This window comes from Oncorhynchus mykiss, chromosome 2, assembly GCF_013265735.2.
Source record: "Oncorhynchus mykiss isolate Arlee chromosome 2, USDA_OmykA_1.1, whole genome shotgun sequence".
Taxonomy (NCBI): domain Eukaryota; kingdom Metazoa; phylum Chordata; class Actinopteri; order Salmoniformes; family Salmonidae; genus Oncorhynchus; species Oncorhynchus mykiss.
In genome coordinates this window covers 7,645,001-7,669,806 of record NC_048566.1, presented here as the reverse complement: position 1 = coordinate 7,669,806, position 24,806 = coordinate 7,645,001, and the positions used below count along the sequence as shown (strand labels likewise).

The 24,806-nt window shown below is 50.8% G+C and overlaps 1 protein-coding gene across 2 annotated transcripts in view; it reads right to left on the bottom strand.

The window, feature by feature from the left end:
• The window catches only part of creb5b (cAMP responsive element binding protein 5b), a 90,751-nt gene that overhangs the window by 36,854 nt on the left and 29,091 nt on the right, over nucleotides 1–24,806 (bottom strand). The window lies entirely within an intron of this gene.

The following is a 24,806-nucleotide window of genomic DNA, read 5'->3' as shown; positions in this document are numbered from 1 at the left end:
CTCCTTTCCTCTCGCCTCCCCTCTCCTTTCCTCTCCCCTCCCCTCTCCTCTCCTTTCCTCTCCCCTCTCCTTTCCTCTCACCTCCTCTCCCCTCTCCTCTCCCCTCCCCTCTCCTTTCCTCTCCTCTCCCCTCCCCTCTCCTCTCCCCTCCCCTCTCCTTTCCTCTCCTCTCCTCTCCCCTCTCCTTTCCTCTCCTCTCCCCTCCCCTCTCCTCTCCCCTCTCCTTTCCTCTCACCTCCTCTCCCCTCCCCTCTCCTTTCCTCTCACCTCCTCTCCCCTCCCCTCTCCTTTCCTCTCCCCTCCTCTCTCCTCTCCCCTCTCCTCTCCCCTCCCCACTCCTTTCCTCTCCCCACCCCTCTCCTCTCCTTTCCTCTCCCCTCTCCTTTCCTCTCCCCTCCCCTCCACTCTCCTCTCCCCTCTCCTCTCCCCTCCCCTCTCCTCTCCTTACCTCTCCTCTCCTCTCCTCTCCTCTCCCCTCCCATCTCCTTTCCTTTCCTCTCCTCTCCCCTCCCCTCTCCTCTCCTTTCCTCTCATTTCCTCTCCCCTCTCCTCTCCTTTCCTCTCATTTCCTCTCCCCTCCCCTCCCCTCCCCTCCCCTCCCCTCTCCTCTCATTTCCTCTCGCCTCCCCTCTTCTCTCCTTTCCTCTCCCCTCCCCTCTCCTCTCCTTTCCTCTCACCTCCTCTCCCCTCCCCTCCCCTCTCCCCTCTACTCTCCCCTCCACTCTCCTTTCCTCTCCCCTCCCCTCTCCTCTCCCCTCCCCTCCCCTCCCCTCCCCTCTCCTCTCCCCTCTCCTTTCCTCTCACCTCCTCTCCTCTCCTTTACTCTCCCCTCTCCTCTCCCCTCTCCTTTCCTCTCCCCTCTCCTTTCCTCCCTCCTCCCCTCTCCTCTCCCCTCCCCTCTCCTCTCCCCTCCCCTTCTCCTCTCCCCGCTCCTTGCCTCTCCCCTCCCCTCTCCTTTCCTCTCCCCTCTCCTTTCCTCTCCTCTCCTCTCCCCTCCCCTCTTCTCTCCTTTCCTCTCCCCTCTCCTTTCCTCTAACCTCCTCTCCTCTCCTTTCCTCTCCCCTTCCCTTTCCTTTCCTCTCCTCTCCCCTACCCTCTCCTCTCCCCTCTCCTTTCCTCTCCACTCTCCTTTCCTCTCCCCTCTCCTCTCCTCTCCTCTCTCCTCTCCTCTCCTCTCTCCTCTCCTTTCCTCTCCCCTCCCCTCTTCTCTCCTTTCCTCTCACCTCCTCTCCTCTCCTTTCCTTTCCTCTCCCCTTCCCTCTCCTTTCCTCTCCTCTCCCCTCTCCTCTCCTCTCCCCTCTCCTTTCCTCTCCCCTCTCCTCTCCTCTCCTTTCCTCTCCCCTTCCCTCTCCTTTCCTTTCCTCTCCCCTCCCCTCTCCTTTCCTCTCCCCTCTCCTCTCCTTTCCTCTCCCCTCTCCTCTCCTTTCCTCTCCCCTCCCCTCTCCTCTCCCCTCTCCTTTCCTCTCACCTCCTCTCCTCTCCTTTCCTCTCACCTCCTCTCCTCTCCTCTCGCCTCCCCTCTCTCCTCTCCTCTCCTCTCCTTTCCTCTCCCTTCCCCTCCCCTCTCCTCTCCTCTCCTTTCCTCTCGCCTCCCCTCTCCTCTCCTCTCCTCTCCTCTCCTCGCCTCTCCCAAAATAAATAAAAGAAGCCACTTCTCAGTAAAAGTACAGAGAGACCCTGGATGACAACCTGCTCCAGAATGTTCACCTTCCAACAGGACAACAACCCTAAGCACACAGCCAAGACAATGCAGGAGTGGCTTCTAGACAAGTCTCTGAATGTCCTTGAGTGGCTCAGCCAGAGCCCGGACTTGAACCCGATCGAACATCTCTGGAGAGACCGGAAAATAGCTATGCAGCGACGCTCCCCATCCAACCTGACAGAGATTGAGAGGATCTCAGTGTCCCAGTTCCAGCTTGTTTAGAGTTGGAGACATGTCAGTCTACATCCTCTCTGTAGTCTTTGGTGTGTAGTTGTTTACACTTGAGGCTTTACTAATAAGACAGACAGTAAAGAATGCTGTACAGTAACTCTCCCCTCCCCTCTCCTCTCCTTTCCTCTCCCCTCCCCTCCCCTCTCCTCACCTCTCCTTTCCTCTCCTCTCCCCTCCCCTCCCCTCTCCTCTCCTCTCCTTTCCTCTCCCCTCCCCTCCCCTCCCCTCCCCTCTCCTCTCCTTTCCTCTCCCCTCCCCTCCCCTCTCCTCTCCTTTCCTCTCGCCTCCCCTCTCCTTTCCTCTCCCCTCCCCTCTCCTCTCCTTTCCTCTCCCCTCCCCTCTCCTCTCCTTTCCTCTCCCCTCTCCTTTCCTCTCACCTCCTCTCCCCTCTCCTCTCCCCTCCCCTCTCCTCCCCTCTCCTTTCCTCTCCTCTCCTCTCCCCTCTCCTTTCCTCTCCTCTCCTCTCCCCTCTCCTTTCCTCTCCTCTCCCCTCCCCTCTCCTCTCCCCTCTCCTTTCCTCTCACCTCCTCTCCCCTCCCCTCTCCTTTCCTCTCACCTCCTCTCCCCTCCCCTCTCCTTTCCTCTCCCCTCCTCTCTCCTCTCCCCTCCCCACTCCTTTCCTCTCCCCACCCCTCTCCTCTCCTTTCCTCTCCCCTCTCCATTCCTCTCCCCTCCCCTCCACTCTCCTCTCCCCTCTCCTCTCCCCTCCCCTCTCCTCTCCCCTCTCCTCTCCTTTCCTTTCCTCTCCTCTCCTCTCCTCTCCTCTCCTCTCCTCTCCTCTCCCCTCCCCTCTCCTTTCCTTTCCTCTCCTCTCCCCTCCCCTCTCCTCTCCTTTCCTCTCATTTCCTCTCCCCTCTCCTCTCCTTTCCTCTCATTTCCTCTCCCCTCTCCTCTCCTTACCTCTCCCCTCCCCTCCCCTCCCCTCCCCTCTCCTCTCATTTCCTCTCGCCTCCCCTCTTCTCTCCTTTCCTCTCCCCTCCCCTCTCCTCTCCTTTCCTCTCACCTCCTCTCCCCTCCCCTCCCCTCTCCCCTCTACTCTCCCCTCCACTCTCCTTTCCTCTCCCCTCCCCTCTCCTCTCCCCTCCCCTCCCCTCCCCTCTCCTCTCCCCTCTCCTTTCCTCTCACCTCCTCTCCTCTCCTTTCCTCTCCCCTCTCCTCTCCCCTCTCCTTTCCTCTCCCCTCTCCTTTCCTCCCCCCTCCCCTCTCCTCTCCCCTCCCCTCTCCTCTCCCCTCCCCTTCTCCTCTCCCCGCTCCTTGCCTCTCCCCTCCCCTCTCCTTTCCTCTCCCCTCTCCTTTCCTCTCCTCTCCTCTCCCCTCCCCTCTTCTCTCCTTTCCTCTCCCCTCTCCTTTCCTCTAACCTCCTCTCCTCTCCTTTCCTCTCCCCTTCCCTTTCCTTTCCTCTCCTCTCCCCTCCCCTCTCCTCTCCCCTCTCCTTTCCTCTCCACTCTCCTTTCATCTCCCCTCTCCTCTCCTCTCCTCTCCTCTCCTCTCTCCTCTCCTTTCCTCTCCCCTCCCCTCTTCTCTCCTTTCCTCTCACCTCCTCTCCTCTCCTTTCCTCTCCCCTTCCCTCTCCTTTCCTCTCCTCTCCCCTCTCCTCTCCTCTCCCCTCTCCTTTCCTCTCCCCTCTCCTCTCCTCTCCTTTCCTCTCCCCTTCCCTCTCCTTTCCTTTCCTTTCCTCTCTCCTCCCCTCTCCTTTCCTCTCCCCTCTCCTCTCCTTTCCTCTCCCCTCTCCTCTCCTTTCCTCTCCCCTCCCCTCTCCTCTCCCCTCTCCTTTCCTCTCACCTCCTCTCCTCTCCTTTCCTCTCACCTCCTCTCCTCTCCTCTCGCCTCCCCTCTCGCCTCTCCTCTCCTCTCCTTTCCTCTCCCTTCCCCTCCCCTCTCCTCTCCTCTCCTTTCCTCTCGCCTCCCCTCTCCTCTCCTCTCCTCTCCTCGCCTCTCCCAAAATAAATAAAAGAAGCCACTTCTCAGTAAAAGTACAGAGAGACCCTGGATGACAACCTGCTCCAGAATGTTCACCTTCCAACAGGACAACAACCCTAAGCACACAGCCAAGACAATGCAGGAGTGGCTTCTAGACAAGTCTCTGAATGTCCTTGAGTGGCTCAGCCAGAGCCCGGACTTGAACCCGATCGAACATCTCTGGAGAGACCGGAAAATAGCTATGCAGCGACGCTCCCCATCCAACCTGACAGAGATTGAGAGGATCTGCTTCAACAATGTACTGAGTAAAGGTTCTGAATACTTATGTAAATGTGATATTTCTGCATTTTTATTTAATATTTTAGCAAAAATTACGAACCTGTTTTTGCTTTGTCATTATGGGGTATTATGTGTAGATTGATGAAGGGGAAAAAAACTATTTAATACATTTTAGAATAAGGATGTAACGTAACAAAATGTGTAAAAAGTCAAGGGGTTTGAATACTTTCTGAATGCACCATACATCTTCATATTAAAGCCAGTGTTGTAATAATCAATTGTATGTAACGTTTACAAAGACCCTGGTTGATGTCTTCTCCAATACCATCCAAACATGGCAATGAGGAGAATGAAACATAACAGTCCCTGCATGGTGTAACTTCCAATGGCAATGTCTCTGTCCGTAATGTAACCGCGCAGTGTGTGGACTGGCTGACAGGCCAGGCTGACAGGCCAATTCACAGTAGCACCCACATCAATAAATCACATATAGGGATTAGGACCAGGCTAGAGGCTAGAGGCTGTATACTTACACTGCAGAACAAGGCTTGTTTCAGCCACTCACTCACTCACTTACTGTATGCTTCCCCAATGGCACCCTATTCCCTGTATAGTGCACTTCTTTTGACCAGGGCCCATAGCCATTTGTGACGCATCCACTCGCCCGCTTGCTCTGGACTGCAGCAAATGAACGATCAAACTATCCAGACCACTCTATCTGGGGTTGGTGGCGTGACATCATTTATACAACTGCCACCAAATCCCTGTTAGTAAGAACACAGGCTCCCAGCTGCCTGCTCTCCACTTGCTTAGCCTACTACACCCATCTCCTCATACAGTAGGCTAACCTTAGCTAGCCTAGCCTACTACACCCATCTCCTCATACTGTAGGCTAACCATAGCTAGCCTAGCCTACTACACCCATCTCCTCATACAGTAGGCTAACCTTAGCTAGCCTAGCCTACTACACCCGTCTCCTCATACAGTAGGCTAACCTTAGCTAGCCTAGCATACCACACCCGTCTCCTCATACAGTAGGCTAACCTTAGCTAGCCTAGCCTACTACACCCGTCTCCTCATACAGTAGGCTAACCTTAGCTAGCCTAGCATACTACACCCGTCTCCTCATACAGTAGGCTAACCATAGCTAGCCTAGCCTACTACACCCATCTCCGCATACAGTAGGCTAACCTTAGCTAGCCTAGCCTACTACACCCATCTCCTCATACAGTAGGCTAACCATAGCTAGCCTAGCCTACTACACCCATCTCCTCATACAGTAGGCTAACCTTAGCTAGCCTAGCCTACTACACCCATCTCCTCATACAGTAGGGTTAGCCTAGCCTACTACACCCGTCTCCTCATACAGTAGGCTTACCTTAGCTAGCCTAGCCTACTACACCCGTCTCCTCATACAGTAAGCTAACCATAACTAGCCTAGCCTACTACACCCGTCTCCTCATACAGTAGGCTAACCTTAGCTAGCCTAGCCTACTACACCCATCTCCTCATACAGAAGTCTAACCTACTTTGAGGAACCATCCATCCATCCTCTGGGCCTAATAACCATAACAACCAGTATTCATTGTGATTCCGCTACTCAATGCTCTGGTAAAGGTCTATTTCCATGGACATTTGCCAATGACTGCTGACCAGAGACGTTTAGGTTAGTGACGCTAAACGTCTGGATGTAATGGATGGGCCGCTCCATCCTGGCTGTGATTGAGGTAATAGCATAGAGTTAGTGTTAGCACTGGAGAATGATGGACAAATGGGGCTGTCGCTGAGCAAATGTTCCCCCACCTGAACAAATACCTGTATTTTCCCAGACCTAAATGTGTGCATTTACGCTCCAGACATTTAGATTACTGCACACACACACACACACACACACACACACACACGCACACACGCACGCACGCGCACACGCACACACACACACACACACACACACACACACACACACACACACACACACACACACACACACACACACACACACACACAGAGGACAATTACGGTTGGGACGATATGTCATGTCTGTCCAACATTGTGATTCGTCACAATCACAACCATTCAGCAGCACATGTGACATGTGGCAGGGGGAAGGAGAGACTATGTGAAGGTAAACACTTCCACATGCGGAAAGGCATGTAGGTACAATGAGGCTGACAGAGGACACACATTCAACATGTGCTGTGCTAGCTGTGTGATTGGGTTCGCCCCTTTGACAAACTGGCTGGGATTCATGTCCATAATGGCAGTTCTAATGAAATCAACATGTTTGTTCAAGTCTCTTCAAGGCCTTCTGGGCAAGACAAAACTGCATTGAGAAATGCTCACCAACACAAAGCAACATTAAAGAAGCACTGGGTTCAGGTTTGCCAAAGTTCCAACGTGGCTCAATATCCCGTCCCTTTAAATGTACTGTACGGTCCCAACGCCACAAGCTGTAGCCACAACACAGGGCCATACCAAAAGGTGTGTGTGTGTGTGTGTGTGTGTGTGTGTGTGTGTGTGTGTGTGTGTGTGTGTGTGTGTGTGTGTGTGTGTGTGTGTGTGTGTATGCGTGTGTGTCTATGTGTGTTTTAAAGCACATGGGACAGGAAAGGCTGATCTGGTGTGTGTCACGGCAGGCTGTGTCTCCACAGTGGGGATTGCTAATAGTGTGGGCAGCAGGCAGCAGGCCCCTTGGGACAGCAGGTACACTGTGGTCAATCCTGACAATAGACTCTATCTCACGTTACTGAGTGCCTCTCCTCCTCTCCTCGTCTTGTCTCCTCTTCTCCATCTTCCTCTACTTTCCTCCTCTCCTCTCCTTCTGTCCTCCACCCCTCCTCTTCTCTCCTGTCAACCTCTTCTCTCCTCCTCTCCTTCTGTCCTCTTCGCCACCCCTGCTCTCCTCCTCTCCTTCTGTCCTCTTCTCCATCTTCCTCTACTTTCCTCCTCTCCTCTCCTTCTGTCCTCCACCCCTCCTCTTCTCTCCTGTCAACCTCTTCTCTCCTCCTCTCCTTCTGTCCTCTTCTCCACCCCTCCTCTCCTCCTCTCCTTCTGTCCTCTTCTCCATCTTCCTCTACTTTCCTCCTCTCCTCTCCTTCTGTCTTCCACCCCTCCTCTTCTCTCCTGTCAACCTCTTCTCTCCTCCTCTCCTTCTGTCCTCTTCTCCACCACTCCTCTCCTCCTCTTCTCTCCACCCTCCTCTTCCCTACACCATGACATCACTGCTACCCCTCACCTACCCGCCCCCCTCTTTATCATTCTCTATTCCTCTCTTTCCTCCCCACTGACACTGCCAGGTCTCTAGAAGTATGTTCTAGAAGTGTGTTCTAGAAGTTAGTTCTAGAAGTCTGTTGTTGACTCCTCATGGCGCATACTGTATGTCTGAGATCACATCAAACCACTATACTCGTCGCCAAACCCACTGGCTACAGGTTATCTACAAGTCTCTGCTAGGTAAAGCCCCACCGTATCTCAGCTCACTGGTCACCATAGCAGCACCCACTCGTAGCACACGCTCCAGCAGGTATATCTCACTGGTCACCCCCAAAGCCAATTCCTCCTTTGGTCGGCTTTCCTTCCAGTTCTCTGCTGCCAATGACTGCAACGAACTGCAAAAATCTCTGAAGCTGGATACTCATATCTCCCTCACTAGCTTTAAGCACCAGCTGTCAGAGCAGCTCACAGATCACTGCACCTGTACATAGCCTATCTGTAAATAGCCCATCCAACTACCTTATCCCCATACTGTATTTATTTATTTTGCTCCTTTGCACCCCAGTATCTCTACTTGCACATTCATCTTCTGCACATCAATCACTCCAGTGTTTAATTGCTATATTGTAATTATTTCGCCACCATGGCCTATGTATTGCCTTACCTCCCTTATCCTACCTAATTTGCACTCACTGTATATAGTATTTTCTACTGTATTATTGGCTGTATGTTTTGTTTATTCCATGTGTAACTCTGTGTTGTTGTATGTGTCGAATTGCTATACTTTATCTTGGCCAGGTCGCAGTTGCAAATGAGAACTTGTTCTCAACTAGCCTACCTGGTTAAATAAAGGTGAAGAAAAAAAAATATATATATATAACTGGGTCTAAGTTGCAAATCCCCCCCCCCACACACACACACACACACACACACACACACACACACACACACACACACACACACACACACACACACACACACAAACACTGAGCCATACTGTCGTAGGCCGAGTACCATCTCCAACTCAAGCACTAGAGAGTGGAACATAAGAGGCTTGGCAGCTGTCCAAGAGGAGGGAGGAGAATGGAGAGAGAGAGAGAGAGGGAGAGAGAGAGTGGGAGAGTGAGGGAGAGATAGAGAGGGAGAGAGAGGGAGAGAGGAAGAGAGAGAGAGAGAGCGAGAGAGAGAGAGAGAGAGAGAGAGAGAGAGAGAGGAGGGAGGAGAGATGGACAGCCCACTGACTCATATTCTTCCCTTCTGACTCTGCTCCAGTAATGATGTAATTCTCTTGGCTTCTCTCCCTCCCTCCCCCCACCCGCTGCATGCCTGCCTGCAACCAGCCTCCTCCCTCCCTCCTTTCTCCTGCTCGCTCTCTCACCCTCCCCTTCCTTACCTCTTTCTCTCCCTGCTCTCTCCCTCCCTCCCTCCTTTCTCCTGCTCTCTCTCTCACCCTCTCCTTCCTTACCTCTTTCTCTCCCTGCTCTCTCCCTCTCTCTCCTTCCCCGATCTAACAGCGCTGCAGTCACTCCTGTACTTCTCTCATGTGCTGGGTGCTGGGTGAAGTCACTGCTAACTCTGGTAGACACAGCAGCGCAAAACTTTCAAATGTAACCAAAACAAGCCGGGGCCAAGTTCCAGGCGCTTGGGAGATGGTGGTGCGGGTCGTCATGGGAACGGAGGTAAACACAGGGAGAAAGAACGGCCTCAAACAGCTTGCAGCTGCCTGGCTCGCTGAGTAAACACTAGGCAGGACCTGCCCCTGATTTACTGCCTTTAATCACTGGCTTGGAGGAGAGTGTCATGGGGTTTGGACCTGGAAATAATACCAATCTGATCAAATAAATCAGACTAATGACTTACGACACTGGCTGACTTTTATTAGTGAGGAGGAGAGGAGAAGAGAAGAGAGGAGGAGAAGAGAGGAGAAGAGAAGAGGAGAAGAGGAGAGGAGAGGAGAAGAGGAGAAGAGGAGAGGAGAAGAGAAGAGAGGAGGAGAAGAGAGGAGAAGAGAAGAGGAGAAGAGGAGAGGAGAGGAGAAGAGAGGAAATGAGGAGAAGAGGAGAGTAGAAGAGAGGAGAAGAGAGGAGGAGAAGAGAAGAGGAAAGGAGAGGAGAAGAGAAGAGAGGAGGAAAAGAGAAGAGGAGAGGAGAGGAGAAGAAAAGAGAGGAGGAGAAGAGAAGAGGAGAGGAGAAGAGGAGAGGAGAGGAGAAGAGAAGAGGAGAAGAGAAGAGAAGAGGAGAAGAGACATACTGTTGAATTCAGCCAGGTTCAAGTCAGACAAGTAATTCAATCTCTACTGCTCCTCCACCATCATCAGAGACCTCTCTCTATCTCTCCTCCACCATCATCAGAGACCTCTCTCTACCTCTCCTCCACCATCATCAGAGACCTCTCTCTACCTCGCCTCCACCATCATCAGAGACCTCTCTCTACCTCTCCTCCACCATCATCAGAGACCTCTCTCTACCTCTCCTCCACCATCATCAGATACCTCTCTCTACTTCTCCACCACCATCATCAGAGACCTCTCTCTACCTCTCCTCCACCATCATCAGAGACCTCTCTCTACCTCTCCTCCACCATCATCAGAGACCTCTCTCTATCTCTCCTCCACCATCATCAGAGACCTCTCTCTACCTCGCCTCCACCATCATCAGAGACCTCTCTCTACCTCTCCTCCACCATCATCAGAGACCTCTCTCTACCTCTCCTCCACCATCATCAGAGACCTCTCTCTACCTCTCCTCCACCATCATCAGAGACCTCTCTCTACCTCTCCTCCACCATCATCAGATACCTCTCTCTACTTCTCCACCACCATCATCAGAGACCTCTCTCTACCTCTCCTCCACCATCATCAGAGACCTCTCTCTACCTCTCCTCCACCATCATCAGAGACCTCTCTCTACCTCTCCTCCACCATCATCAGAGACCTCTCTCTACCTCGCCTCCACCATCATCAGAGACCTCTCTCTACCTCTCCTCCACCATCATCAGAGACCCCTCTCTATCTCTCCTCCACCATCATCAGAGACCTCTCTCTACCTCTCCTCCACCATCATCAGAGACCTCTCTCTACCTCTCCTCCACCATCATCAGAGACCTCTCTCTACCTCTCCTCCACCATCATCAGAGACCTCTCTCTACCTCTCCTCCACCATCATCAGAGACCTCTCGCTACCTCTCCTCCACCATCATCAGAGACCTCTCTCTACCTCTCCTCCACCATCATCAGAGACCTCTCTCTACCTCTCCTCCACCATCATCAGAGACCCCTCTCTACCTCTCCTCCACCATCATCAGAGACCCCTCTCTACCTCTCCTCCACCATCATCAGAGACCTCTCTCTACCTCTCCTCCACCATCATCAGAGACCTCTCTCTACCTCTCCTCCACCATCATCAGAGACCCCTCTCTACCTCTCCTCCACCATCATCAGAGACCTCTCTCTACCTCTCCTCCACCATCATCAGAGACCCCTCTCTACCTCTCCTCCACCATCATCAGAGACCTCTCTCTACCTCTCCTCCACCATCATCAGAGACCTCTCTCTACCTCTCCTCCACCATCATCAGAGACCTCTCTCTACCTCTCCTCCACCATCATCAGAGACCTCTCTCTACCTCTCCTCCACCATCATCAGAGACCTCTCTCTACCTCTCCTCCACCATCATCAGAGACCTCTCTCTACCTCTCCTCCACCATCATCAGAGACCCCTCTCTACCTCTCCTCCACCATCATCAGAGACCCCTCTCTACCTCTCCTCCACCATCATCAGAGACCTCTCTCTACCTCTCCTCCACCATCATCAGAGACCTCTCTCTACCTCTCCTCCACCATCATCAGAGACCCCTCTCTACCTCTCCTCCACCATCATCAGAGACCTCTCTCTACCTCTCCTCCACCATCATCAGAGACCCCTCTCTACCTCTCCTCCACCATCATCAGAGACCTCTCTCTACCTCTCCTCCACCATCATCAGAGACCTCTCTCTACCTCTCCTCCACCATCATCAGAGACCTCTCTCTACCTCTCCTCCACCATCATCAGAGACCTCTCTCTACCTCTCCTCCACCATCATCAGAGACCTCTCTCTACCTCGCCTCCACCATCATCAGAGACCTCTCTCTACCTCTCCTCCACCATCATCAGAGACCCCTCTCTATCTCTCCTCCACCATCATCAGAAACCTCTCTCTACCTCTCCTCCACCATCATTAGAGACCTCTCTCGACCTCTCCTCCACCATCATCAGAGACCTCTCTCTACCTCTCCTCCACCATCATCAGAGACCTCTCTCTACCTCTCCTCCACCATCATCAGAGACCTCTCTCTACCTCTCCTCCACCATCATCAGAGACCTCTCTCTACCTCTCCTCCACCATCATCAGAGACCTCTCTCTACCTCTCCACCATCATCAGAGACCTCTCTCTACCTCTCCTCCACCATCATCAGAGACCTCTCTCTACCTCTCCTCCACCATCATCAGAGACCTCTCTCTACCTCTCCTCCACCATCATCAGAGACCTCTCTCTACCTCTCCTCCACCATCATCAGAGACCTCTCTCTACCTCTCCTCCACCATCATCAGAAACCTCTCTCTACCTCTCCTCCACCATCATCAGAGACCTCTCTCTACCTCTCCTCCACCATCATCAGAGACCTCTCTCTACCTCTCCACCATCCTTTTTCATCTCTCTCTTCTTCTCTTTCATCCTCCATCTGATCACTCTTCCTCCTCCTGATCCCTCTCTTGCTCTCTCCCAGTGTTCCTGAGAGCTGAGTGTGTGTGCGTGTGCGTTACAGTACAGTACAGTGCAGAAGGCAGAATGTGTGGTGGCCCCAGGGCAGAGATGACCTGCTGGAATGAGAGGGAACAGAGCCTGGGCGTTCCTCTCCAAATGCACTATTAAACCTACTGCAGTACACAATGAGCTCATCTTAATTCAGGTCAGATGTACATCCTTTTTCTCTCTCTCTCTCTCTCTCTCTCTCTCTCTCTCTACCTCACCCACTCTACCCCTGTCTCTCCTTCTCTCTCTAGCTCTCTCTACCCCTCCCTCTCTCTCTCCCTCTCTCTCTCTCTCTCTCTCTCTCTCTCTCTCTCTCTCTCTCTCTCTCATTTACCTTGTTTCTAACACTCCCTCCCCCTCTCTTTCTGTCATACCCCTCTCTCTCTCTCTTCCCTCTCCCTGCCTGTTGCTCTACTGTACCTCTCTCTCTCTATCTCTCTCTCTCTCTCTCTCTCTCTCTCTCTCTCTCTCTCTCCACACGTTTAATCTCTCTCTCTACTGTACATTCTAAGGTCAGGTCACCACAACACAGTGGTTCATCCATCCATGTCGTGTTGCCAAGCAGATGGTGAGGGCATGTCATGGGTAGGAAGTGTCAGGAGGTCAAATCAGCCCATGCATTGTCTACATCCCAAATGGCACCCTATATAGTTTACTAATTTAAGGCTCTGCTCAAAAGTAGTGCACTATATAGGGAATAGGGTGCCATTTGGGACACAAACATTCTGCGGCAGTTCAGTTCCCCTGGTCTGGTCTCCCTCCCCTGGTCTGGTCTCAGGGTGGACCTCCCTCCCCTGGTCTGGTCTCCCTCCCCTGGTCTGGTCTCCCTCCCCTGGTCTGGTCTCAGGGTGGACCTCCCTCCCCTGGTCTGGTCTCAAGGTGGACCTCCCTCCCCTGGTCCGGTCTCCCTCCCCTGGTCTGGTCTCAGGGTGGACCTCCCTCCCCTGGTCTGGTCTCCCTCCCCTGGTCTGGTCTCCCTCCCCTGGTCTGGTCTCAGGGTGGACCTCCCTCCCCTGGTCTGGTCTCAGGGTGGACCTCCCTCCCCTTGTCTGGTCTCAAGGTGGACCTCCCTCCCCTGGTCTGTTCTCCCTCCCCTGGTCTGGTCTCAAGGTGGACCTCCCTCCCCAGGTCTGTTCTCCCTCCCCTGGTCTGGTCTCAAGGTGGACCTCCCTCCCCTGGTCTAGTCTCCCTCCCCTGGTCTGGTCTCAGGGTGGACCTCTCTCCCCTGGTCTGTTCTCCCTCCGCTGGTCTGGTCTCAGGGTGGACCTCCCTCCCCTGGTCTGGTCTCCCTCCCCTGGTCTGGTCTCAGGGTGGACCTCCCTCCCCTTGTCTGGTCTCAAGGTGGACCTCCCTCCCCTGGTCTGGTCTCCCTCCCCTGGTCTGGTCTCAAGGTGGACCTCCCTCCCCTGGTCTGTTCTCCCTCCCCTGGTCTGGTCTGGTCTCAAGGTGGACCTCCCTCCCCTGGTCTGTTCTCCCTCCCCTGGTCTGGTCTCAAGGTGGACCTCCCTCCCCTGGTCTGGTCTCCCTCCCCTGGTCTGGTCTCAGGGTGGACCTCCCTCCCCTGGTCTGTTCTCCCTCCGCTGGTCTGGTCTCAGGGTGGACCTCCCTCCCCTGGTCGGTTCTCCCTCCCCTGGTCTGGTCTCAAGGTGGACCTCCCTCCCCTGGTCTTGTCTCAAGGTGGACCTCCCTCCCCTGGTCTGGTCTCAGGGTGGACCTCCCTCCCCTGGTCTGTTCTCCCTCCCCTGGTCTGGTCTCAAGGTGGACCTCCCTCCCCTGGTCTGGTCTCAAGGTGGACCTTCCTCCCCTGGTCTGGTCTCAGGGTGGACCTCCCTCCCCTGGTCTGTTCTCCCTCCGCTGGTCTGGTCTCAGGGTGGACCTCCCTCCTACTTATCTCCCTGATTCTGTAAATGCAATCTAATTATCAACAATAATACAGGAAGTGTGGCTGAAGCAGCCAGGGGTCACAAGGTCAGATCCTGGCCAATGAAAACATGAGAAGTTAGTTATTGTGACCCGGACCTCCACTTCCCCACTCCGACACCAACACACAATGGACAGCAGGATAACAGTGGCTCGCGTTGTCTTATCTACAGATAGATGGAAAACAGTGTACAGTAGGAGTGTTGACCACACAAAGACCCTAGAAACCCTATTCTATTAGGATGAGGTCTATATGTCATTCTGGTGAATTCTATTTACTTAAAGCCACGCCCACTCTGTAAGATGTGTTTATTATTAAAGTGTTGGCCCGGCCCATCAATAAAAATGTAAACAATGGAGAAATATTCCACATCTTCCAGCTTTTTGGCACAACTGAAGTTGTAACAGGAAGGAAGAGGATTTCAGTTCACACATGATGAAGTCATCGTGAATCACTCTTCAAGCACTTAATAGTCCACAGTGTAAATGTAGCTTATCCCAGGCAGTGGTGTGATACAGACTCGTATAGCATGGTTCTCCATTCATCTAAAGGTCAGGGATCATATAGGGATGACTAAAAACAACTAATACCAAATGTTACTTTCTCCAGCTGGTCTTGTATGGATAAATAGAGACACACCTACTTCAATGTTTCTAGATATTTTGCAATAAACATAAGATCATATTCCATGAAAAAACCCAAGCAAGTCAAAGCCTGATATATTGTCATAGTGTAGCCTACAGCCTAGCGTGAGACTGATGAAAACGTTTGGGGCAGTGATGAACTTCCCTTCTAGAAATAGGCTGACCACAAGATGCTGCAGGCTGGTGGGAACATAAAGGTGTGAAATTAAATATGTATCTGAAACTACATTAGAAAAAAAAGTGGTTCATCCATCCATGTCGTGTTGCCAAGCAGATGGTGAGGGCATGTCATGGGTAGGAAGTGTCAGGAGGTCAAATCAGCCCATGCATTGTCTACATCCCAAATGGCACCCTATATAGTTTACTAATTTAAGGCTCTGCTCAAAAGTAGTGCACTATATAGGGAATAGGGTGCCATTTGGGACACAAACATTCTGCGGCAGTTCAGTTCCCCTGGTCTGGTCTCCCTCCCCTGGTCTGGTCTCAGGGTGGACCTCCCTCCCCTGGTCTGGTCTCCCTCCCCTGGTCTGGTCTCCCTCCCCTGGTCTGGTCTCAGGGTGGACCTCCCTCCCCTGGTCTGGTCTCAAGGTGGACCTCCCTCCCCAGGTCTGTTCTCCCTCCCCTGGTCTGGTCTCAAGGTGGACCTCCCTCCCCTGGTCTAGTCTCCCTCCCCTGGTCTGGTCTCAGGGTGGACCTCTCTCCCCTGGTCTGTTCTCCCTCCGCTGGTCTGGTCTCAGGGTGGACCTCCCTCCCCTGGTCTGGTCTCCCTCCCCTGGTCTGGTCTCAGGGTGGACCTCCCTCCCCTTGTCTGGTCTCAAGGTGGACCTCCCTCCCCTGGTCTGGTCTCCCTCCCCTGGTCTGGTCTCAAGGTGGACCTCCCTCCCCTGGTCTGTTCTCCCTCCCCTGGTCTGGTCTCAAGGTGGACCTCCCTCCCCTGGTCTGGTCTCCCTCCCCTGGTCTGGTCTCAGGGTGGACCTCCCTCCCCTGGTCTGTTCTCCCTCCGCTGGTCTGGTCTCAGGGTGGACCTCCCTCCCCTGGTCGGTTCTCCCTCCCCTGGTCTGGTCTCAAGGTGGACCTCCCTCCCCTGGTCTTGTCTCAAGGTGGACCTCCCTCCCCTGGTCTGGTCTCAGGGTGGACCTCCCTCCCCTGGTCTGTTCTCCCTCCCCTGGTCTGGTCTCAAGGTGGACCTCCCTCCCCTGGTCTGGTCTCAAGGTGGACCTTCCTCCCCTGGTCTGGTCTCAGGGTGGACCTCCCTCCCCTGGTCTGTTCTCCCTCCGCTGGTCTGGTCTCAGGGTGGACCTCCCTCCTACTTATCTCCCTGATTCTGTAAATGCAATCTAATTATCAACAATAATACAGGAAGTGTGGCTGAAGCAGCCAGGGGTCACAAGGTCAGATCCTGGCCAATGAAAACATGAGAAGTTAGTTATTGTGACCCGGACCTCCACTTCCCCACTCCGACACCAACACACAATGGACAGCAGGATAACAGTGGCTCGCGTTGTCTTATCTACAGATAGATGGAAAACAGTGTACAGTAGGAGTGTTGACCACACAAAGACCCTAGAAACCCTATTCTATTAGGATGAGGTCTATATGTCATTCTGGTGAATTCTATTTACTTAAAGCCACGCCCACTCTGTAAGATGTGTTTATTATTAAAGTGTTGGCCCGGCCCATCAATAAAAATGTAAACAATGGAGAAATATTCCACATCTTCCAGCTTTTTGGCACAACTGAAGTTGTAACAGGAAGGAAGAGGATTTCAGTTCACACATGATGAAGTCATCGTGAATCACTCTTCAAGCACTTAATAGTCCACAGTGTAAATGTAGCTTATCCCAGGCAGTGGTGTGATACAGACTCGTATAGCATGGTTCTCCATTCATCTAAAGGTCAGGGATCATATAGGGATGACTAAAAACAACTAATACCAAATGTTACTTTCTCCAGCTGGTCTTGTATGGATAAATAGAGACACACCTACTTCAATGTTTCTAGATATTTTGCAATAAACATAAGATCATATTCCATGAAAAAACCCAAGCAAGTCAAAGCCTGATATATTGTCATAGTGTAGCCTACAGCCTAGCGTGAGACTGATGAAAACGCTTGGGGCAGTGATGAACTTCCCTTCTAGAAATAGGCTGACCACAAGATGCTGCAGGCTGGTGGGAACATAAAGGTGTGAAATTAAATATGTATCTGAAACTACATTAGAAAAAAAAAAGCCCAGAGTCATTTTCTTCACTGCTCTTCTGTTCGTGTTTCTCCAAGTTTCACTTGGCTGAGCTGCGTACCTGCTGATAAAACCAGTTCCGTTTCTCTGAGAGAAACAATACACAGCCCTTTCTTTTGATGTGCTACTCATCTCACCATGCACTTACTATCCACACATGACCTCAACAGACCAACTACGCATTTAGAGAAATAAAAAGGAGAAATGTCACCTCTGATATTCTACTGCGCTTCAAAAAGATGTCTGTCATAAATATGGAATGGCAAGTTCCAAACGTCAACAAGAGACACAGTCATCCTTTACTTTTCATGACTGGAGGTCAAGGGGATATCTCACACGCTACTTCTCTCTGTTAAAGAGTCTAGTGTGTCGCTGTGTGTGTGTGTGTGTTTCTGTGTCTCTGTGTGTGTTTGTCTCTCTCTCTCCGTGTGTGTGTGTGTGTGTGTGTGTGTGTGTGTGTGTGTGTGTGTGTGTGTGTGTGTGTGTGTGTGTGTGTGTGTGTGTGTGTGTGTGTGTGTGTGTGTGTGTGTGTTTGTGTGTGTGTGTGTGTGTGTTTCTGTGTCTCTGTGTGTGTTTGTCTCTGTGTGTGTGTGTGTGTGTGTGTGTGTGCGTGTGTGTGTGTGTGTGTGTCTCTGTGTGTGTGTCTCTGTGTCTCTGTGTGTGTGTCTCTCTGTGTGTGTGCACTAATAATAACAGATTACTTTGATAACAACATGATCCCAGGTGAAGATTTGTTTTATGCCAGTGTGCTGCAATAACTTCTCACAACTTCTGGGAAGTGTTTCACAATTAGTTATCATTCCAAACCAATAACAGTCAGTTAGCTTTTGGTTAAAGAATAGTTTTTGCTTTGAATGAATCCGTTTAAAATAGATACAAGACAATTTGACTGTGAAAATCAGTAAGGAAAGCAAAAAAACATACAGGGATAATATAACCAACTAGCAATGATTACACTCAAATACAACCTTAAACAATAAGCACTTGTCTGTACCAGCTTGCATTCCTGGATACGGAACAATACCACTGGAAAGATTCCTATGTATTATTAATAGGAGGTTAATTGATGACTGAACCTAATACCACATCTGAAATCAGAGCTGATTGAGAAGCCAGTTGTTGTCAGGTTCACTGAGCCGCATGCCTGGTGAAGTTCATTAGGTTTCAATCATGATGTAACCTACTCATCCAGACGTTGGGATATTGTTGCCAGTGCTGTTGTGCCCCGCCCATCCCCGTCCCCACACACACCTCCCTTTTCTGTGAGTCAAAAGGTTCTGGTTCTACTACAACGTTGTATCTATCTTGGTTGAACAGCTATGTCTAACACATTTAGCCCTGACAAAAGGCAGGGAGCATTCAGAAATCCGTCGGACACCTCTTTGCCTTTGTATGATAATGATGGTCATTTCTGAAGGCCTGGTTTTAACACTGGCTTGTGTCAGTGTTGTTCTCTAAGGTTTGTGTTCAAGGACTCTCCTGTCAGAGAAGGAGAGGGAGAGGGAGAGGGAGATGGAGAGGGAGATGGAGAGGGAGATGGAGAGGGAGAAGGAGAGGGAGAGGGAGAGGGAGAGGGAGAGGGAGAGGGAGAGGGAGAAGGAGAGGGAGAGGGGGAGGGAGAAGGAGAAGGAGAGGGAGAGGGAGAGAGAGAGAGGGGGAGAGGGAGAGGGAGAGGGAGAGAGAGAGAGAGAGAGAGAGAGAGAGAGAGGGAGGGAGAGAGAGAGGGAGACAGACAGGCAGACAGACAGACAGACAGACAGACAGACAGACAGACAGACAGACAGACAGACAGGCAGACAGACAGACAGACAGGCAGGCAGGCAGGCAGGCAGGCAGGCAGGCAGACAGACAGACAGAGGGAGAGAGGGAGAGAGAGCGAGAGAGAACAGGGGGAGGGAGGGAGGGAGGGAGGGAGGGAGGGAGGGAGGGAGGGAGGGAGGGAGGGAGGGAGGGAGGGAGGGAGGGGGACGTTGTCCTACTCACGTTTCATAGCTGCAGGCCCAGCTCAAACCTAAAGTAAATTGACTTGAGGAAAGCCAATCTTAATTGATTCCAAGCCTCAAAGCTCTTTAGTAAACATTGTGGAGCAATGAAAACAACTTGTTATCCTAATTCATTGGACGCTCTACGCCTCGCGCTCGGCAGAGCCCAGGGCCCAGATGTGGGCCAGCCCAGCTGGGATTAGACTCATTCTGTACTGGCTGGTGATCTCTCTTCCTCTAGTCAAATCTCTGCTCCCTAAAGGAGCGCTGCGGTGTGAGAAGACCATTTTGGGATTAAAGCTTTGTAGGGCTCAGCAACAACAACAACAGTGTAGGACAAGGACCTGTTCAGGTTCACGTTATATCTGAACCAGAATGTGGTTTCACAATCCTACAATGAAAAATACAGATAAATAACTAACTTGTGATATTTCTAATCAAATGTAGTGGCACATACAAGCTGACAGATACTGCACACGGCACAACGGGGAGTTTTCAGTGTGCAGCACCAGAGTGGAACCCCATTGACCTCCAGTACTTTGTTCTGTTGTGATGAACACTGGGTCTGTGTGTAACCACATCAGCATGTGTGTGGTTAGCCTAGCTAGCAGAGCAGCAGCCGCTGTGGGGTCAGGAAGTTCCTGTGGAGAGACCTCATGCGTGGAGGGACGGATGGACAGAAGGATGGAAGTGCTAGTTGGCCCTAACGGTTTCCGGTGTTCCACTATGTTCTTCTGTAGAGGGGTTTCCTCAAGCACCTTTTTCCTGCTGATGTCAACATTTCCAGCGCTCTCTTCCGCTCTCTCTCTGGGGGAATCAGCTCATCTAGAAACGAGTGTTTCCTAGTCATGTGATGTGGGTCCATGGTACTTGTTGTAAACAACGGGCTCCTGTCCTGCACCAGGGTCAGGGTAACCCCTCTCTGTCTCTTTCTGTCCCACGCTGTCAGTGCATGAGTCAGAGTGGTAGGGGCTTCCATGCTTCTCTCTTATAGCTTGGCCTCATTCATTCCCTTTTGCAGGACAAAATCCAATATTAACATCTAACATCATTCAATACTTCAGAAATAATGGATCAAGTCCCTTACCAAAGTAAATGTCCCAGGTTTCTTATAACCCCCTGAAACTGAAAGGTTTCTCAGTTACCGCCCTCTGAAACTGAAAGGTTCCTCAGCTACAGGTTTATAACCTTCTGAAACTGAAGAGTTTCTCCCCTCCCCTTGCTCAAGGGCACATTGACAGATTTTTCACCTAGTCAGCTCGGGGATTCAAACCAACGGTCTTTCGGTTACTGGCCCAATGTTTTTAACCTCTAGGCTACCTGCCGTTTCTCAGTTACATGTTTCCTATAACCCTCTGAAACTGAAGGGTTTCTCAGTTACATGTTTCCTATAACCCTCTGAAACTGAAGGGTTTATCAGTTACATGTTTCCTATAACCCTCTGAAACTGAAGGGTTTATCAGTTACATGTTTCCTATAACCCTCTGAAACTGAAGGGTTTATCAGTTACATGTTTCCTATAACCCTCTGAAACTGAAGGGTTTATCAGTTACATGTTTCCTATAACCCTCTGAAACTGAAGGGTTTCTCAGTTACATGTTTCCTATAACCCTCTGAAACTGACGTGTTTATCAGTTACATGTTTCCTATAACCCTCTGAAACTGAAGGGTTTATCAGTTACATGTTTCCTATAACCCTCTGAAACTGACGTGTTTATCAGTTACATGTTTCCTATAACCCTCTGAAACTGAAGGGTTTATCAGTTACATGTTTCCTATAACCCTCTGAAACTGACGTGTTTATCAGTTACATGTTTCCTATAACCCTCTGAAACTGAAGGGTTTATCAGTTACATGTTTCCCATAACCCTCTGAAACTGAAGGGTTTCTCAGTTACATGTTTCCTATAACCCTCTGAAACTGAAGGGTTTATCAGTTACATGTTTCCTATAACCCTCTGAAACTGAAGGGTTTATCAGTTACATGTTTCCTATAACCTTCTGAAACTGAAGGGTTTATCAGTTACATGTTTCCTATAACCCTCTGAAACTGAAGGGTTTATCAGTTACATGTTTCCTATAACCCTCTGAAACTGACGTGTTTATCAGTTACATGTTTCCTATAACCCTCTGAAACTGACGTGTTTATCAGTTACATGTTTCCTATAACCCTCTGAAACTGACGTGTTTATCAGTTACATGTTTCCTATACGTTGGGTTTTTCCCCTACAGTAGATGTGTATTCATAAACTCTTTTTTCTTACTGTGTCTGACGTTGTTTCCATGTTAGGGTATTCCTGATGGTATTTGCTGTAAATATCCCTGAAACAGCTGCATTCTTCCTCCATCTGGCATCTCAGTGACCATACTGACCACCATACAGACAGACACCAAATGATTCCCCAGACTATGACCACCACACCACAATGCACTGGCACGTTCAGAACAATCCCAAAACAGACACATCTAAAAACAGCCTGATCAGGCAATGCCATTTGGAAGATACATTTAGCAGAGGCTTACGCCATAGCTGAGGTTTAACTGTGAACCACCACAGACAGATGCTGGCACCAAGACCACACTCAGTCAGCTGTATAAGGAAATAAGCTAACAGGAAACCACTCACCCAGAGGTGGCGCTCCTAGTGGCCAGAGACTTTAATGCAGAGAGAGACCCTTCAGTTTCTACCAAATCTCTATCAACATGTTAAATGTGCAACCAGAGGGAAAACAATTCTAGATCACCTGTACTCCACACACAGAGACATGTACATAGCTCTCCCTCGCCCTCCATTTGGTAAATCCGACCACAACTCTATCCTCCTGATTCCTGCTTACAAAAATTAAAGCAGGAAGCACCAGTGACTCGGTCTATAAAAAAATGGTCAGATGAAGCAGATGCTAAACTACAGGATTGCTTTGCTTTCACAGACTGGAACATGTTCCGGGATTCTTCCGATGACATTGAGGAATACACCACATCAGTCACTGGCTTTATCAATAAGTGCATTGAGGACGTCGTCCCCACAGTGACTGTACGTACATACTCCAACCAGAAGCCATGGATTACAGGCAACAATCGCACTGAGCTAAAGGGTAGAGCTGCCGCTTTCAAAGTGCGGGACTCTAACCCGGAAGATTACAAGAAGTCCTGCTATGCCGTCTACCATCAAACAGGCAAAGCGTCAATACAGGGCTAAGATTGAATCATACTACACTGGCTCCGACTCTCGTCGGATGTGGCAGGGCTTGCAAACTATTACAAACTACAAAGGGAAGCACAGCCACGAGCTGCCCAGTGACACGAGCCTACCAGACGAGCTAAATCACTTCTATGCTCGCTTCGAGGCAAGCAACACTGAGGAATGTATGAGAGCATCAGCTGTTCCGGACGACTGTGTGATCACCCTCTCCGTAGCCGACGTGAGTAAGACCTTTAAACAGGTCAACATTCACAAGGTTGCAGGGCCAGACGGATTACCAGGACGTGTGCTCCGGGCACGTGCTGACCAACTGGCAGTTGTCTTCACTGACATTTTCAACATGTCCCTGATTGAGTCTGTAATACCAACACGCTTCAAGCAGACCACCATAGTCCCTGTGCCCAAGAACACTAAGGCAACCTGCCTAAATGACCACAGACCCGTAGCACTCACGTCCGTAGCCATGAAGTGCTTTGAAAGGTTGGTAATGGCTCACATCAACACCATTATCCCAGAAATCCTAGACCCACTCCAATTTGTATACCGCCCAAACAGATCCACAGATGATGCAATCTCTATTGCACTCCACACTGCCCTTTCCCACCTGGACAAAAGGAACACCTATGTGAGAATGCTGTTCATTGACTACAGCTCAGCGTTCAACACCATAGTACCCTCAAAGCTCATCACCAAGCTAAGGATCCTGGGACTAAACACCTCCCTCTGCAACTGGATCCTGGACTTCCTGACAGGCCGCCCCAAGGGGTGAGGGTAGGTAGCAACACATCTGCCACGCTGATCCTCAACACTGGAGCTCCCCAGGGGTGCGTGCTCAGTCCCCTCCTGTACTCCTTGTTCACCCACAACTGCATGGCCAGGCACGACTCCAACACCATCATTAAGTTTGCTGACGACACAACAGTGGTAGGCCTGATCACCGACAACAACGAGACAGCCTATAGGGAGGAGGTCAGAGACCTGGGCGGGTGGTGCCAGAATAACAACCTTTCCCTCAACATAACCAAGACTAAGGAGATTATTGTGGACTACAGGAAAAGGAGCACCGAGCAAGTCCCCATTCTCATCGACGGGGCTGTAGTGGAGCAGGTTGAGAGCTTGAAATTCCTTGGTGTCCACATCAACAACAAACTAGATTGGTCCAAACACACCAAGACAGTCGTGAAGAGGGCACGACAAAGCCTATTCCCCCTCAGGAAACTAAAAAGATTTGGCATTGGTTCTGAGATCCTCAAAAGGTTCTACAGCTGCACCATCGAGAACATCCTGACCGGTTTCATCACTGCCTGGTACGGCAATTGCTCGGCCTCCGACCGCAAGGCACTTCAGAGAGTAGTGCATACAGCCCAGTACATCACTGGGGCAAAGCTGCCTGCCATCCAGGACCTTGTCACCAGGCGGTGTCAGAGAAAAGCCCTAAAAATTGTCAAAGACCCCAGCCACCCCAGTCATAGACTGTTCTCTCTAGTACCGCATGGCAAGCGGTACCGGAGTGCCAAGTCTAGGACAAAAAGGCTTCTCAACAGTTTATACCCCCAAGCCATAAGACTCCTGAACAGGTAAACAAATGCTTACCCAGACTATTTGCATTGTGTACCCCCTCCTCCCCCCAACCCCTCTTTTACGCTGCTGCTACTCTCTGTTTATCTTATATGCATAGTCACTTTAACTATACACCCATGTACATACTACCTAAATTGGGCCAACCAACCAGTGCTCCCGCACATTGGCTAACCGGGCTATCTGCATTGTGTCCCACCACCCTCCAACCCCTCTTTTACGCTTCTGCTACTCTTTGATCATCATATATGCATAGTCACTTTAACCATCTGACTAACCGGTGTCTGTATACCGCCTTGCTACTCTTTTTTCAAACGTCTTTTTACTGTTGTTTTATTTCTTTACTTACCAACACACACACACACACACACACACACACACACACACACACACACACACACACATACCTTTTTTTATCTCGCACCATTGGTTAGAGCCTGTAAGTAAGCACTGTAAGGTTTACACCTGTTGTATTCGTCGCACGTGACAAATAATCTTTGATTTGATTTGATTTGAACACGCGACACAAAACAGATGATTTTCTGATTATCTCAACCAAAACCCTTTGAAATGGATGAATCTGTACTATAGAATAAAGTTGACCAACTAAAAGGTACTTTAGTTAATTAAGCTTATTGACAGAGACAATACCTTTCTGTAAATGTGCCATATTTAGCCAGCTGGCTGATGTTCAACTGTATTCCCTGAAAATGCTGAAGTGGTGAGTCTTCCTACCCATGCTCCTCCTCTCCAGCGAGGTGGGGAGTCTGATGACAGGTTAAGTCAGGTAAAACAGGCCTGTCTCTCTCAGCACAGCCTTATGTCTGTCTTTACTGACAGACAGTGATTTCTTCTCCTCCAAGTCAAGGGGATGTAATTCCAGCCCTGTCCTCTCCTGTACAAAGAGCCTGTATAGGGGTGTCAGTCAGGCTTACTGATGGCTCCCACATCCAATATTCACCAGGCCTGCGTCCGAAATGGCGCCCTATTCTCTATATAGTGCACTACTTCTGACCAGAGCCCAGTGGGAATAGTGTGCCATTTGGGACACAGCCCAGGTCTTCTTCCAACCAGTGGTAAAACTACACAGGCCTGACTGGAC